Source organism: Sylvia atricapilla, chromosome 5 (genome assembly GCF_009819655.1).
Source record: "Sylvia atricapilla isolate bSylAtr1 chromosome 5, bSylAtr1.pri, whole genome shotgun sequence".
Taxonomy (NCBI): domain Eukaryota; kingdom Metazoa; phylum Chordata; class Aves; order Passeriformes; family Sylviidae; genus Sylvia; species Sylvia atricapilla.
Window position 1 is genome coordinate 63,010,891 of NC_089144.1, and position 14,297 is coordinate 63,025,187.

The 14,297-nt window shown below is 42.9% G+C and overlaps 1 protein-coding gene across 4 annotated transcripts in view; it reads left to right on the forward strand.

Moving 5' to 3' along the window:
• The window catches only part of DENND5B (DENN domain containing 5B), a 103,838-nt gene that overhangs the window by 14,869 nt on the left and 74,672 nt on the right, over nt 1-14,297 (forward strand). The gene's annotated exons all lie outside the window — the stretch shown is intronic.

Genomic DNA, 14,297 nt, shown 5'->3' on the forward strand with positions numbered 1-14,297 from the left:
TAGAAAGAAACATAATGGATTTGTTAGGGTCAGTGCTTCACAATGTGACGGTTGACTTTGATGGGCAATAGGGCCTAGTTTGCCACTCCAGACAAAGGATTTGTAGGTCTTGCAGGCTGCCATCTGTTTCGAAAAGCAAGTTTTTGTGGAGAGGTGATGCAGCTTGCATGCTGAAAAAGTCGGGGTCTTTTTCTTGAGAGCTGCTGTGCCCTTATAATTGAGCTTTTAATTTCAGAACTAAACACAATTTATTAATTGCAGGACTCCTTTTTGCCCTCCCTCAGGCAAGCTGAACATCCAAATAACATCAGTGATGTGTTGACGTCTTCTAAAACATTTGTATTTTAGAATGCGTGCACTGATCCCTACAGTGGGTTCTTTTCTTTTCTGCAGCCCTCACCCAAACTCTGAAGTGAAACATCTGGCTGCATTCAGGTTGTTTGCCTTTATTCTGCTCCATAAGCATATAAAGCACAGATTGGAGAAGAAATAACGTTCATTTGATTTTTCTCTTGTGCTGAAGTTTTGTCATGTGCTCCCTTAAAAACAACCGAAAAACAGTTGATCGTATTCTGCCCCTATAATCCAGAGTGGAAGCTGCTGCTTTCCTGCAGTGAGTCTGCTGCAGAATCTCTTAAATAAAGTGGCCAGCTGACCTGTAGGGCTTAGACATGCTGACAAATATGGTCTATTTATGTGCTGCCTGTTAACCTGACTGTTAATGGATTGTTTCTATGTTTAACTACTGGAGGAAACACAGAGCTGCACAATCCAGGTCTGGAGGGCAGGAAGACATCCTGCTGCAGGACTTAGCAAATAGAACACGTAAAGCCTCTGCCGGTTTCTTGTTTACAGCTGGAGATGAGCAGGATCTCCAGCACTATAAAGAGATCCTGGGTTCTGCTCCTGCCCATTTGTTTAGCCCATTACTCTCCTGGTGCGGTCCTTCCTGACACTCTTACAGTGCATTTCTCTTTTTTATTGAGGGGAGTGACTGGTGTGGCTGCTGCAGCTGTGCAGATACACAGGAGCGTCACTAAAAACGGGGCTGAAAGTGCCGTGTTGTAACAAGTGAGTTAATATGCTGCTGCTGAATGTCATATTAAGACTGTGGTGGCAGCCAAAGGAAATTGGCACCTTCCCTTTGCCCCCAAACACAGCAGCCCAAGGCGTGCCTCCTCAGACATCCTGGGCATCTTGTCACTCTCCTGCAAACCGGCAGAAAGCTGGCAGGCTGCACTGGGACTCGTGCCAAAGAGCTGTGTTTCTGGCTGGTTGTGGAATTAACCTGTTCTCCAAACCTGCTCTCAGCCCTGGCAAGGAGCTTGGTGCTGGGGGCTGGCATGGGAGAGGGAACTTGCTGCTGCCCTGCCCTGCTGGGTAGAAGGAAACACAGTCATCAGCTGGTGAGCTGCATGACCAGCTCTGGTTCCCTGCCCTGGCTTTCCTCACAGCACTGTGCCTGAGCCAGCAGTGAAAAGAGGATTTTTTTTTTTTTTTAAGGGAATTAAAGGAGCAAAATGACTGTCTTTGATGTGGTGGCCTGGTTCTGTACCGAGCTTTCTGCTGCAGCAGCTGATAGCCTGTCCCTCTGCCAGATTTCCTCTGAAAGGTGGAAAAGGCTTCTGATAAAGACCTGAGGCACAGAAAAGTGGCATTCTTGGTCAATAGGATTAATTTTAATGAGAGAGTACCCAGCTCTTAGATGACAATGAGAGCTGATCCATAGTAGGCAGTCTGAACACAGGCTGCTTCTACTGGTTGAGGCTCCCAGGTCCTCCACCTGGCTGTTCTGTGGAATTTAAATAGTTTGCCAAGGAAGGACTTGTCAGGTCCAGCCACGTAGTCTAGACAGCTTTGGATAGCTGATGCTAATGATTTTCTTTGGAGAAATGTGATGATGGTTCAATCATCAAACATGTCCCAGGAGTGAGCCTACCCAGCTACTTCTAAACTCCTTCCAAGCAGCAGAAAAACTTCTGTTTCCTTTTAGTGCAGGAGTGCCATGGTGTCAAGTCCTAACACCTACGTGGAACCCTTGGAAATAGGCTTGAGGAAGCCCATGATTTTCTTGCAGTTAATTTTAAATTTCCAAAGTTGAGGCTTTCTAGACTCTCTTTCAGTAAAATACAGGCTAACACAAGAAGCTTCACAGAAGTGCAGTCATTGGCTGAAGAGGATCAGATAAAAATTTAAAGGGTTTTGTTTAAAAAAAAATTGCATCAAGTACTTCTAGGTAGCTGGGTTATCATTATATCCAAAATGAGTATTGAGTTTGAGATTCCAACATGTTCTTTATGGTCCATTTGTGTACTCCAGCCTTTTGGCAGTGTGTATATACTGCAGCTTTGGAGCTGTCAAATTTATTGAAGTGGTAGGTGTATCACCCTCAGTATCTTTTTTTTGTGTAGTCTTTGTATTTTCTGCACCTTAAAAAAAAGAGATAAAAAGGAGGCAGTTGCAGGGAATAAACTTCTGAAGAGTGAGGACAAAAATTGTGGGATTGTCATTTGTAGAAACAGCAGTTGATTTAGTCAGTTCAGCCAAAGAATCTTTGGCTCTATCAGAAAAGAACTTTTTCTGCTGTACTTAATTGAATTTGCCAAGCTGGAACAAGCCCTGGCATAGCAGTTTCAACCCCTGCCTTTGCTAGTCAGCAGCATTCAGAGCTGCAGAGAAGTGATGAAAAATGCTGAGCAAATGCTGTGTGAACTGGAAAGTCAGCACTGAAATGCCTTCTTGACCTGGTGGTGATGGTCATTTCTTCCTTCTGAGTCAATTTGGGACATTTGGCACACGTCCCACACGCGAAAATGAATTGTGTTCCACAGGGATTCTCTTCCCTGCAGAGGTCTGTGTGTGCGCTCATCCGGGCGGGCGCCTGTGCAGGACAAGCTGTGCTCTGGAGAATGCAGCTGAGCTGATCAAGCCTCCATGGAGGAGGAAAACTCAGATTACTTGGGAGCTGCAAGAGGAAAGCAATTTTTTACTTACTTTATTTTATTTTTACCATTATTTTTGTCTGGAAGCATAAGGCTTATAGTGGAGGAGCCTAAATCCTAAATTTAAGTCCTGATGTGGCATTGACTGTAGGTCCTGAGGAGCTTTATGTTCTATCATTCTTGCTGTCTACTGGAAAAAAAGTGTGTTATTTGTACAGGCAATGAAAGCATTGGCTATGAAAGCTGCAGTCATTTGCACACACAACTGGGTGGCTCTGAACCAGTTCAGTGATGAGTAGTCTCAGCCTGCCTAGTGAGATAGTGGGGAGCTAACATCCTACCAAATGAGTTGTCACTTGCATCAGGAAGGAGAGGAGTGGTGTGCAAATGAATGCCGTTCATTTGGCTGTAGGAGCTGCTGTTTTTGTTTGATAAACTCGATAAACCTCATCTGCTGTAACAGTGATTTCAATTGGAGGAAGATAAATTGAGGTGGAGAAGGAAATTGGAGGGCACAGGCTCAAGCTTGAGCAGGAAGGTTGTTTTAATAACCTTGTCAAATGCTTGTTGCTCTGGTTCAGATAAATGCCAATTCTTCAAAGTTCTTAAGGTAAAAAAAGGCAGAGATCTCAGGTATATTTGAATATAATATTTGAATATACTTGAGGTGCCTCTGAAAAGCAAGCTCAGTTTCAACCAACTAAACAAGACAGAAGACTGTGTCACTTCCTTGAGAAAACAGACTGGCTGTCTGCTGGGTGTGTTTTCCCAGTCCTGGAATGAGAGCTTTCTGTTTGTGCTATCCAAAATGCTGATCAGGATGACACCCTGACAAAAAGGAGGAATTTAATGCAGCAAGAGGGAAGAGTCATGTAGGAGGAAGAGTGATGTAGTTTATCTGTGGTTGTGGGTGTGCTCCTGTGGGTGTGTGAGATTCCTGCCCTGGATTAAGGGCGATGGTGTGTGCTTCTGTTGGACCCAGAGGAAATGACTTTCAAGTGCATTGAATAGTGTTGGGTGTGTGTGTCTGTGTGTGAAGAATAGAAGGCAATGAGCAGAAGTCTTTTTCTAATTTATGGTAAGTTAAGGTTTCACTTTTATTTGATGCACTGCACTAAAATAGCCCAGATACAAAGCTTGAGGTTAAAATGCACCCTAAGGCTGGAATGCAGACTACTGTTTGGAAAAGCTAAGTGGCAGAAATTTGTTGAGAGCAAGAAGTCTATAGCCTAAGAAATAAGCAAAACCAGTAAGAGACCTGATCGCTTCTTTAGTTTATAACGCAAGAAAGATTTTCAAACAGAAGTGATGAGTTTGGGATGCAGGAAGTCCTAGCAAAGATGCACAATGCCTGGGAAGCTGAGGGCAGTGGTTCCTGCTCTCTCTCCAGATCACAGAGAACTCTGTGTGTGTGTACAGATGCATGTGCATATCAAGCTACTCTTTCCCATCACAGAAGAACCCCAGGTAACCTGGTTTGTTAGAAAAGGGAGTTCTGCAAGTGCACAGCTCTCTGAGACACTTTTCCACTCACCCGATGGCAATTCACTGGATATTTCTGAGTGTCCTAAATGAGGGACAATGTCCTCAATGGCCAACAGGGACAGCTTCAAGAAGAATCCTGGAAACCTGATGGCTTCTATTGTCCACTTTTTCTGCACTAGATCAGAGAACTGTAGTAATCTTTTGCATAAGGTGTCCAGTCAGTGATCTGAATGAAGAAGCCTGCTTCATTTAGTTCCAGGGTTCTTGCAGATGAAGAATATGGAGTGGCACCCTTTATTTAATTTTTCTGTGTATTTTTTTTGTTTTGTTTTGTTAACAGATGACAAACAATTTTAATGCTTGTTGAAGACCTTCATTATTCCACAGGTCTTAATGTTTGACCAGGAATGATCTTCTAAATCTCTCCAAATCCAAACTTTTCACTTATGCTTACAGGAGAAGTTTTGACATCTCATTTCCTGACTCTGTCCCTCAGTTCACTAAGAGAAAGTTGTGGAAATGTGAAACAAGCAATCAGTAATTTTGTGTGTCTGTGTATGTTCATGATAGTTAATAACATTATCTTGACTTTTCTCAAGAATATAAATATAAAATCCATATTTCAAAATCTATGAGGCAAGAAGTAAAAAGACATCTAAGAGGATTTATTGAGATAGATGACATATAGGGATTACCTCATATATTTATATGTACTACAAGAGGAGCTAATGTTAAACCTCTGACAGACAAAATCACAGTATTTCTTAGATGGGCACAGCATTTACATTTTTCTTGTGGTATGGCTCTGATGTGAAGTCATTTCCCCAAGCTTATTCAGAAAGCTGTGGAAGCATGAGCTCAGTTACATCCAAGTTCAGTAAAGGCTTCAGTGAAATTAGAAGCAACTCATGGCTGACAGCAGTCCTTCCTTTCTCTTTGAAGCTTTCAAGCAGGTAGTGTGTTGTCAGCCAAGGTGGTGGTTTTCAGGGCTGCATCATCTTTGTCCTGATGTTTCAGACGCCACACAGTTCTCCAAGGTGATGGATGGCTCCTGAAACAGGCTGCACAAGCTGTCCTGCTGTTGGAGCAGTGAGTGAGGATCGAGTTGGTTATTTTGGGGCAGTGGTGGTGGTTACTGCAGCACTGACAAAGCACTGGCTGCAGGAACAGGAGAGTTGCAGCTGTTCATGACAAATTCTAAGGGTTGTGACTGTCCTGTCTGGTGACGCTTTACTGCACAAAGAGACATAGCCAAGGTATCGTGCTGAAAATCTCTTGGGGAGCATGGAACAGATTTTGACAATTTTTAAAATCTTTATGTCCATTCACCGATGTCCGAAATTCTTTCCTTCAAAAACATTTTTCAAAAGAATTGTCCAAGTTTCAAGAGTATTAACAAAAAGGAGGGATTTATCTTGGGGTCTCTAAGCCTGTTTTGCAAGGAGAGGTGTGGTGGAAGAGGCTTCTGAGGACTTGCTCTGACAGTACATACCATTCAGAAGAGAACTGCTGTGTGAAATTCATCCTCACAATCCTTAAGCACGAAAGGTTTCCTTACCACTCTCTTTGCCTTCTTTTACCTTGCTACATCTCTGAAGAAAAGTAGTTTCCTTTTTGAAGCATGCCAACTTACTGCGAGACAGCTAGTAATAGTTGTGGCCACATGTTGTATTACTGGGTTAAATTGTGTTGGAAGGCTGAATTAAAAACTAAGATGTCTCACTCAAGCAATCCCACGTGTTCATTAAGCAGCTTGAGCTGCAGATGCTGTTCTGTGCTCTATATCAATGCCTGTGTAGATTGCCCAAGAGTCAGCCTAATGCCAGAGGTGGTTCAGAGTGTTTTCTGTGTCCCCTGATGGTGGTTAACTCTTATGTGGGAATTCCTGGTCGGGTGTGTTGTCCATCTTGTCTAACAGCTGGGATATGCTGTGGCAGTGAAATGTGATTCATGGACAGTGTTATGAAATAACTCCCCTGCAGGGAACACATCTTAATGGTAACCCGTCGGAAGGGTTGGTTTCCATACTGAAATAGCAGGGAGTTTGTGTGTGTGCACATGCATCCTTCTGCTGAGCTCAGTAGGCTGTGATGGCAGACATGGGCAATGGCTTTTTATTCTCTGCTGATATCAAAGTGAGGTTTCATTTTGCTGTCCTCTGTGCACTCAGACGACTTCTCTTCATGGTCATCTCCAGTGTGTGAAATAATTCAGCTGATGGCTGTATAGCTTTGTTCAGTTTATTTGATGGGTGGGATTTATCCCCATCACTGTGTATCCGCTCTCTTGCAACTTGTAACCTTATTTTAGAAAGTGGTTTAGTCAGTTTAGAGGGAGAGGGAAGCAACAGAGCTTGTGATGATATTTTTAGAAGTGAGAGAGGAGAATGTAGTTATTTGGGTTGCTTCCATGAGGCTGCCAGATTCGCTTTCTGAAGACTCCCAGTGCAGGCAGATCTGGCATTTTTGGAGAATATGCTTATTGCTCTTTTACACAATTAGGAAACTGTTCCAGCTCGGGAAGATGCTGGACCTCTCCAGTAGTCTAATAAACTGCAGCAGCAGTGTGTGCATTGTCTCAAAAGGGAGTTGGTGTACCCTTGCCCTCTTGGAAGCGTGTCTCAAGTGGTACAGCCATTTCTCAGGGCATGTTTACTCATGCTTAACAAGCCATGGTCCTTCAAACAGAGGCAAGAATACGAAGAAATAAAATATTAAGCAGATTAGAGTTCAACGCAATCATTGTGTTAATCAAAACTGCCCTCCTCCACAGAGCTGGCTGAAACAAAGTAGTGGCCTCATCAGTATGGATTGAATTAATTTCCAAATTATTCCATCAATATGTTGAGCTTTAATGTATTCATTTTATCCAGTTCATTTGTAATGCAGCATTTCTCAGCAGTCCCAGTCCTTTACAGGAAGTAACCTGGTATGGCAAAGCTTTGCTTTTGAGTGGTTTTTTGCAGCTCTGCCGATCAAGTACACATGTGGTTGTTTATAGACCCCCAGTTTGGGCTTGCCTGTAAAAAATTCCTCGTAGGGTCCCCGGAATCCTTCTAGGAGGGGCAAAAAGAGCCTCTAGATCCCATTTTAATTGGAGGTTTCGTATCGTGGTTGTCTGAGGGTTCAGCAGATCTTCACCTCGAAGCACCTGGGAAGAGTAGCACAGGCTGACAAAGGTTTGGCAGGGTTCCCCTCCAGAGTCCTGTTCCCACGTTGTGTGCGCTCTTCCCCGCCCATCTGCTTTCTAGGCAGCATTCCTGAGCTGCTGCTCAAGAGGAGTAGCGATGCTAAAACACTGCCTTCCCATCAGAATTGGTTTGCAGTATCTGTGGGATGGAGGAAGCAGGAAGTCCTCATGCCAAAACTCTCCTCACAAAAGGGGTTATGAAGTAATTTGGCTGTTTATGTAAAGTTGAAGGTCCCGCTGTCTGTGATGGTTGTCTACAGTGAGTTTCTTGTGGAAAAGAAGAAGGTGGGTGGGAAATCTCTTGGGAAGCTGTGTGAGCACATGGCGTGGTTGGGTCTGGATGCTGTGTGTGATTTCTGAGTAGCAGCTCCTGGCCCAGTCATCACTGATGAAAAGGTTAAATATCCTTAGAGTGTAAAACATAAGTTGATGTATCTTTTCCATGTCATCCTGGAGTTTCTTTTCCAAGGCTTCAGTTTACAACCAAAAGGTTTGTCCTTATAATGTAAGGCCAGGTTCTAAGGGGCTGTTTGGAGGCGTGCATTCTCCTAGGGCAGGAGACAGGTCTCTGCTTTGCTGTGTCTTGGAGAACTGCAGTATCTGTCTGAATATAAGGCCTTTGCAGGTTTTATCAAGTATTTGGTAGGGCTTGGCACAAGGTAAAGCAGCACATTATGAAATATTAACGTAGAACTTAAAATCTTGCTTTAAAAACTAGTTAAACTTTAATTATAACAAACACGGCGGAGCCACCACATTAAAATGTTAGAGCTTGAAGTCTCAGTGTGTGAGTTCAAGCAGGCAAAGATCATCCTGAAATATACATGTGAACAGGATTTCCCCTGCCCTTTCTCTTCGGAATAGTAGGGAGGAAGCATCAGAAAGTGAAGTGTGACATCAGCAGTGCCAGTTACAGCAACATGAATGGATTCAATTCACTAGGTTCCTATCTAGAAAAGAGCTTGTCCCCAGGAATAAGAAGCAATTGTTCATCACCTTCTTAATGAGGCTCATAAATCTGTGTGACCTAAGGAAAGCTGCAGAGCTTGAGAGGCACCTTAATTCTCTAATGCAGTTACAGGTTCAACACGAGATTGAAGTCCCTGTCTACACTCCCAGGACTTTACCCAGCTGAGGATTGGGCCAGGTATTTCACCTGACAATGTTGAGCTCATCCCAGTGAGATGAGGGTTGTCATCGGGGAACTGTGGAGGTACAGTCACCCTACAGGTCTTATCTGTGGCCATTTTACAAGCTTTCTGGCATAGCCAGGCATGAAGTTTTTCCTTTACTGAAGTGTTGTCAAAGGCCTGGCATAATTTGAAGCACTCCTTAATCCTTAATGAAGGACTGTGACTAGTGATTGTCTTGGCAGTGCTTTGGAGCACCCTGTTTGCAGCTGGGTGATCCATACAGAGCTCAAGCACTGCTCACACATCTCCAAGAGGGCCTTTTGTTCTTGGTTGCAGCAATTATTCATCAATGAATATTTTTTTTAAAACAAGAAAATGTCCCTAGCTCGTCACAGGAATGGCTGTTCTAAAGCAGTGAAGAGCCTCAGGCTCTTCAGGTGCAGGTGTCTCTCATCATAGTAGTTGCCTTGGTATAAATTATAAAAGCAATTATGTCCAATAATAGCGTAGGACGGGACTGCCCTGCAGTGTGTGAGAGAGAGAAATGAGCACTAGCCTCCTAAGAGGGAGCTGCTGGCTACACATTTGGAAAATCCCACAATTCCTCCTTCATAAGCCAGCTTTTGGTAAGATAGCTACAGGAATGTTTTTTCAAAACTAAGGTTTTTCATCATTCCACATTTCAGGTTGGTTTTCACTTATTTCATTCTTACCTTCCTTTCTTCGGTGTCCTAGCAGTTTTCTTTTGGAAGTTTGGGGCCACAAGTTCTAGAGAGCGTGTGTCTGTTTTTTGTCTCCATTTTTTGAACCAGTGCTTATTGAAATCCCTTTTCCTTTAAATACATTTCCAAGCTTGAGAAATGTAAAACTTTTTTTTGCCTGCAAAACCAGAGACAGTTTCCCTGAACTGTTTAAGGCTGGTGTTACTTCCTTTCTTTTCTTCATATCCTCCCCATCCTCCAGGTGACTTTTTAGCACCTCTTTTACAAGAGGCTGAAAACACCTCCGAGCATCACAGCCTCCTATGGAACTCACTGGAGCTTGTGCAGATTTTTATATTGTAATTAATGTGTAGATGTTTAACATAAAAATTTTATCTGTGGATCTGAACATAGTGTAATTTACCACCTGTAAGCAAAGTAGGGCCAGGGCTTTGCACTAACAATGAGATTTGTTAATAAAAAAAGTGAAAACCTGGAACAGGAATATCCAAGATCTTTTTGCGGCACTTGTAACAAAGTGAATTGACTCAGCTTTGCAGGTGGTTAGAGTAAGGAAATAGAAAAATTTGATTTCTCTCTTAAAATAAAGCCAAAATGAACAATAAGCACAGCTTGTGGTGCCTATTCCTATTTATAGCCAGTACAAACCTTTTCGGTAGAACACCTGTAGTCTTCTGATGACAGTCCAGGCAGTAAAGGCTGCTGGTTGTGAAATACATGTGAGGAGCTCCCAGTGGCATGAACCTATGTTTTATTTGGTTTCTCTAATGCTACAAAAATCATAGTTCTGAAGTCCTGATTAGAGATGGCCAATATTATGCAAGAGAATATAAAAATACTGGAAGTTTCCCACATTATTTACCACACCAGCTGTACTTCAGCAGGGATCTGTGGGATTCCAAACACTCCTGAAAATTTGATTGCTCTGGGCAAAGCAGAGAGTGACCTATGGGAACAAAGTGTCAGCATTAGCTAAAAGTGAATGTGTGTGTGCAAGACAGACTGAAGAGTGTGTTTGAGCAGCAGCAATAGATAGAAAATTGTAAATAAGCCAGTGACATAGTAATAAGGGAAGTTATAAGAAAAAGTATCTGAATGTGTCAGATCCTTGCTAAATACTTGACAAGAGATGCTAAGACAGCCCTGAGAACAGAATATTCATTTCTTCCTGCCTTTTCCCCAGCCAGAGCCTGTGGAGAAGGAGCAGGGATAAGAGATTAAGCAGGCTATTACAGCCACTTTAAGGGCAGTAAATTCTGTTGCCTCAAATGAAGCTTCAGTAACCATCTACATACATTTTATATTCTGCCTCATCTCTCATGTGGTCTCACAGAGATCCTGTAATTTTGGTAACTGCTTAAAAAATGTCAATACTCTTCCTGAATTGAGGCAGTAAATTGAACAGATAAGTACCAAAAGATTAGTTATTTTTTCTTCAGATTTTGGACATCATCATAATTTAAAAGTTACTGTAGTCACTAATCTATGAAAAATGGACTTTATGCTTTCCCAGAATGTACAGGCCTGTGCCTTGTAGTGAACACAACATGAACATGTTCCCATCTGGTTTTTTGTTCAGTTGTTTATTGTGATACAGTGTTTTAAACAGCTGTTACTGAATAATTGAACGTGTCTCCAACTCTGTTTTCAAATGAGTCTTACTGCTAATGTGTGAAAAGTAACAGATGCTTCAGGATAGTGGCTATCTAAAGTTCTTTAGGAAAAAGTACGCAGATACCAGGAACCAAGGTAGACCTTTTCAGTTCATAATTTATTTATTTTACCTACGTTCCCTTATTTGTGTTCCATTTAACATCCCTATGTCCTTGGGTTATGCATTTAGTTAGCTTGGTTCTAGTGGCTTTCTTTTAAGACAGTTGACTTCTGGTTTTTTTGTATTTCCCAAAGGAAAGATGATGTGCCAGAACCCTGTCATTTTTTACTTTGAAAGATTAAGTAAAATTTAGGATATTAAATTCACATGTCTGGGTGAATGTTGCAGTGAAGTTGTCTTGTTACTGAGGACTCATTGTTCATCCAATTGTCTTACTGTGGTCTGTTACACAAAAAACTAACTACAGGAAACATATGGTGTCAGTTTTAGTGTGTTAATTCATGATTTGTATTCTTAACCTGTTTATTGAGTCTGATTTTTAGTAACCTCCATCGGTAGGGTTGGTTCCTTCTATTTATTGGTGGGGCACTGCATCTGTTTATAACACAGATGTCTGTCTCCTGCAATAGAAATCGAGCTTTTTTTAGAGCAGTTTGAAATGTTTTTAATATTCAAGCCCACTGCAGTCTCATAACTTAACCTACCAGCTGAAGTGAAGGCTTTCAAATGAGACTCTTCACTGCTGTTCCTATGGTTACACTGGAACAGAAACCTGCCAAATAGGAGCCAGAAGGGCAGACAAAAATCTAGTAGCAGTTGCTGTCATTACTGCAAGTTTCTAATTTCCAAATTATTTCATTTTCTATATTTTCTTTTCAAGTGGAAGTGTATCTTTGTGAGGATTATTTACTGGTAGAATTGGAAAACAGTAGCCAGAAGATGATGGAGACACACCCCCTTGAAATAGGTTTTTGTTCTCCTTGCAAGGGGGTTTATATTTTCCCCCTTTACCAGTTAACTTAAATTGCAAAGCACTCTTTGTGTGCAGGTCTAAGAGACAGATCCTGTGCTGTGGGTAGGTGACTTGCATGGGAACTGTGAGCCAGCATCAATGTACACCTTCCTATCAGATGTTGGGGGTAATAAGTGGTATGTAAACTGCCGTTGTGTGTAAATAATACATATTTAAAGCAAACAACCATCAGTTGCTTGAGTGCTGGAACAAAAGGAGCTCAGGTCTCCTGTGGATTTGCCTTGTGCATGATTGATTTTTGCCATCTGAGAACGAGCACAAGCTTTTCCTTGCAGCTGGGGCATTTTGCGGGGTTTCCCTTGTGTCACATCTCCCAGGGGAAAGCACACACGGCACGGCTGCTGGGAGCTGTGGTATCCTCCTCCCTTTCTCATTCCCACCCTACACCCACCTTTGGGCTGCAGCAGAGCAGTCTCCCCAATTTCACTTTCTGTTCAAAAGCGTTGCCCTTGTGAAAACATCCCCAAGCCTGTGGCATGAGTGCAGGCCAAGTCAGCTTTTATATTGCAAAAACCCCAGAGTAATTATACATTTGTGTAAATAGCAATTGAGGACACATTAAGACAGAACAGTGTTTATTCCAGCTTCTCTCTGGATGCTCGAGTTTGCCTTGCTTTTTACATTATTGCAAAGGGTGGATAGAAGATCATTGCAAACAAGGAACAGAAAAATCTGATTATAATCACATAATGCAGGCTTTCCTGCTCTCTGTAGTGCTGTTTGTGACTCAGGTCATGTGTGAGTGAAGAAATTTAGGAGGGACTGAAGAGAAAGCAGCAGGACTACAAATTGGGAATTGGGGCTCTGCTCCCTGTTGTGAAAAATTTCAAGCTGCATCACATGGTGTGGTGCCTACTGGGGCAACCCATGGTTCTGTATCAGTGGCAATGTGTCAGGAACACGTGGGACTGTGGGGTCAGGAACAGCAACAAGTTGTTGGGGTGTTGGGAGGGAGTGCAGCAGGGCAGCAGACTGTAGCAATATGTACTTATCTGGCAACCAGGCTTTGTGATGCATTGATTGCTTTTGGTTGTGGACTCTGCTCTCTGAGTCAGCCTGTGTTATTGCCTGGCGCCAGGGTTGGGGTTCTCTCACCTCCTACCCTGTGGCTGCCAGGGAACCAGCCTGGCTGTGTCCTGCCTCACACAGCCTGGGGACAGCCACCTCGGGGCTGTGCTGGTTTCTCCATAATTGCTAGAGGACAGAGAGTTTCCTGTAGTGATGGGGCCCTGGAGCTGTCATTTCTGGGATAGCCACCCCAAAGAAAGACAGCATCTTATGTCAAGCCCTGGGCCTGAAACCTTTTCTAATGGGAAGCAGCTTGAGGTCAACATCAAAGATACTTTGTTTTAGACTTATTTTAGTAAATAAATCATGAGGTTGAAAAGCAGACAATACATTTGTAAAGCTGAGAAGAACAGGTGAGCAGGGATGAAAGGAAAAGCAGAGCTGTGCTCTGTTGGACACCTTCTGCTTAGCCAAACAGCTGACTATACCTCCCTGCTTTGGAAATCCTTGCATCTCTCTAACCCATCTCCCCAAGAACCAGCCAGCTGTGTGCTGCTCTGGTGCCTGGCTAAGCCTTATGTCCAAAAGGGATGATGGCAAATCACTAGAGCTTTCCATATCAAATCTTCTAAACCCCTTCTAAACCTGTATGAGGGGTAACAGCAATCAGTGCACCTTGAATGCTTTGAGGTTTCACTCAAGACCAGCAAAGGCTCTAATCAGTCCCTCGAGGTGATGGTCCATTTAAAGGTAACTTGTGCAACTTGGTCACGGGGAATAGTGTAGCAAAGGGATTACCACAAACTCACCCCAGTGCCTGTTGTCTGAGAGGTGATGGGTTGAGGAATGCTCTGTTTGTCCTGTGCTGGATCTGAGACTTCTGCTAAGCTTCATCTATAACAATGTTTTAGCAGAAGTGACTTCCCAGCATAGGTGCAGTAAATAACTCTGCCATGGTGAATTTACTGAGCTGTTTATTGACGGTTGGTGACTGCTGAGAGACCTTTCTGCCCTGTCTGCTGCTTTCAGGGAAGTGAAACTACTGTTCCAGAAACTGGTGGTTTACTGGTGCTCATCTTCAGATGCTTAAAATCTTCTTCAGTCTTTGATACAGTTATATTTATGCAGACGCAGCAAGTCTTGGAGGTAAAATGGGGAACTTCAGAAAGA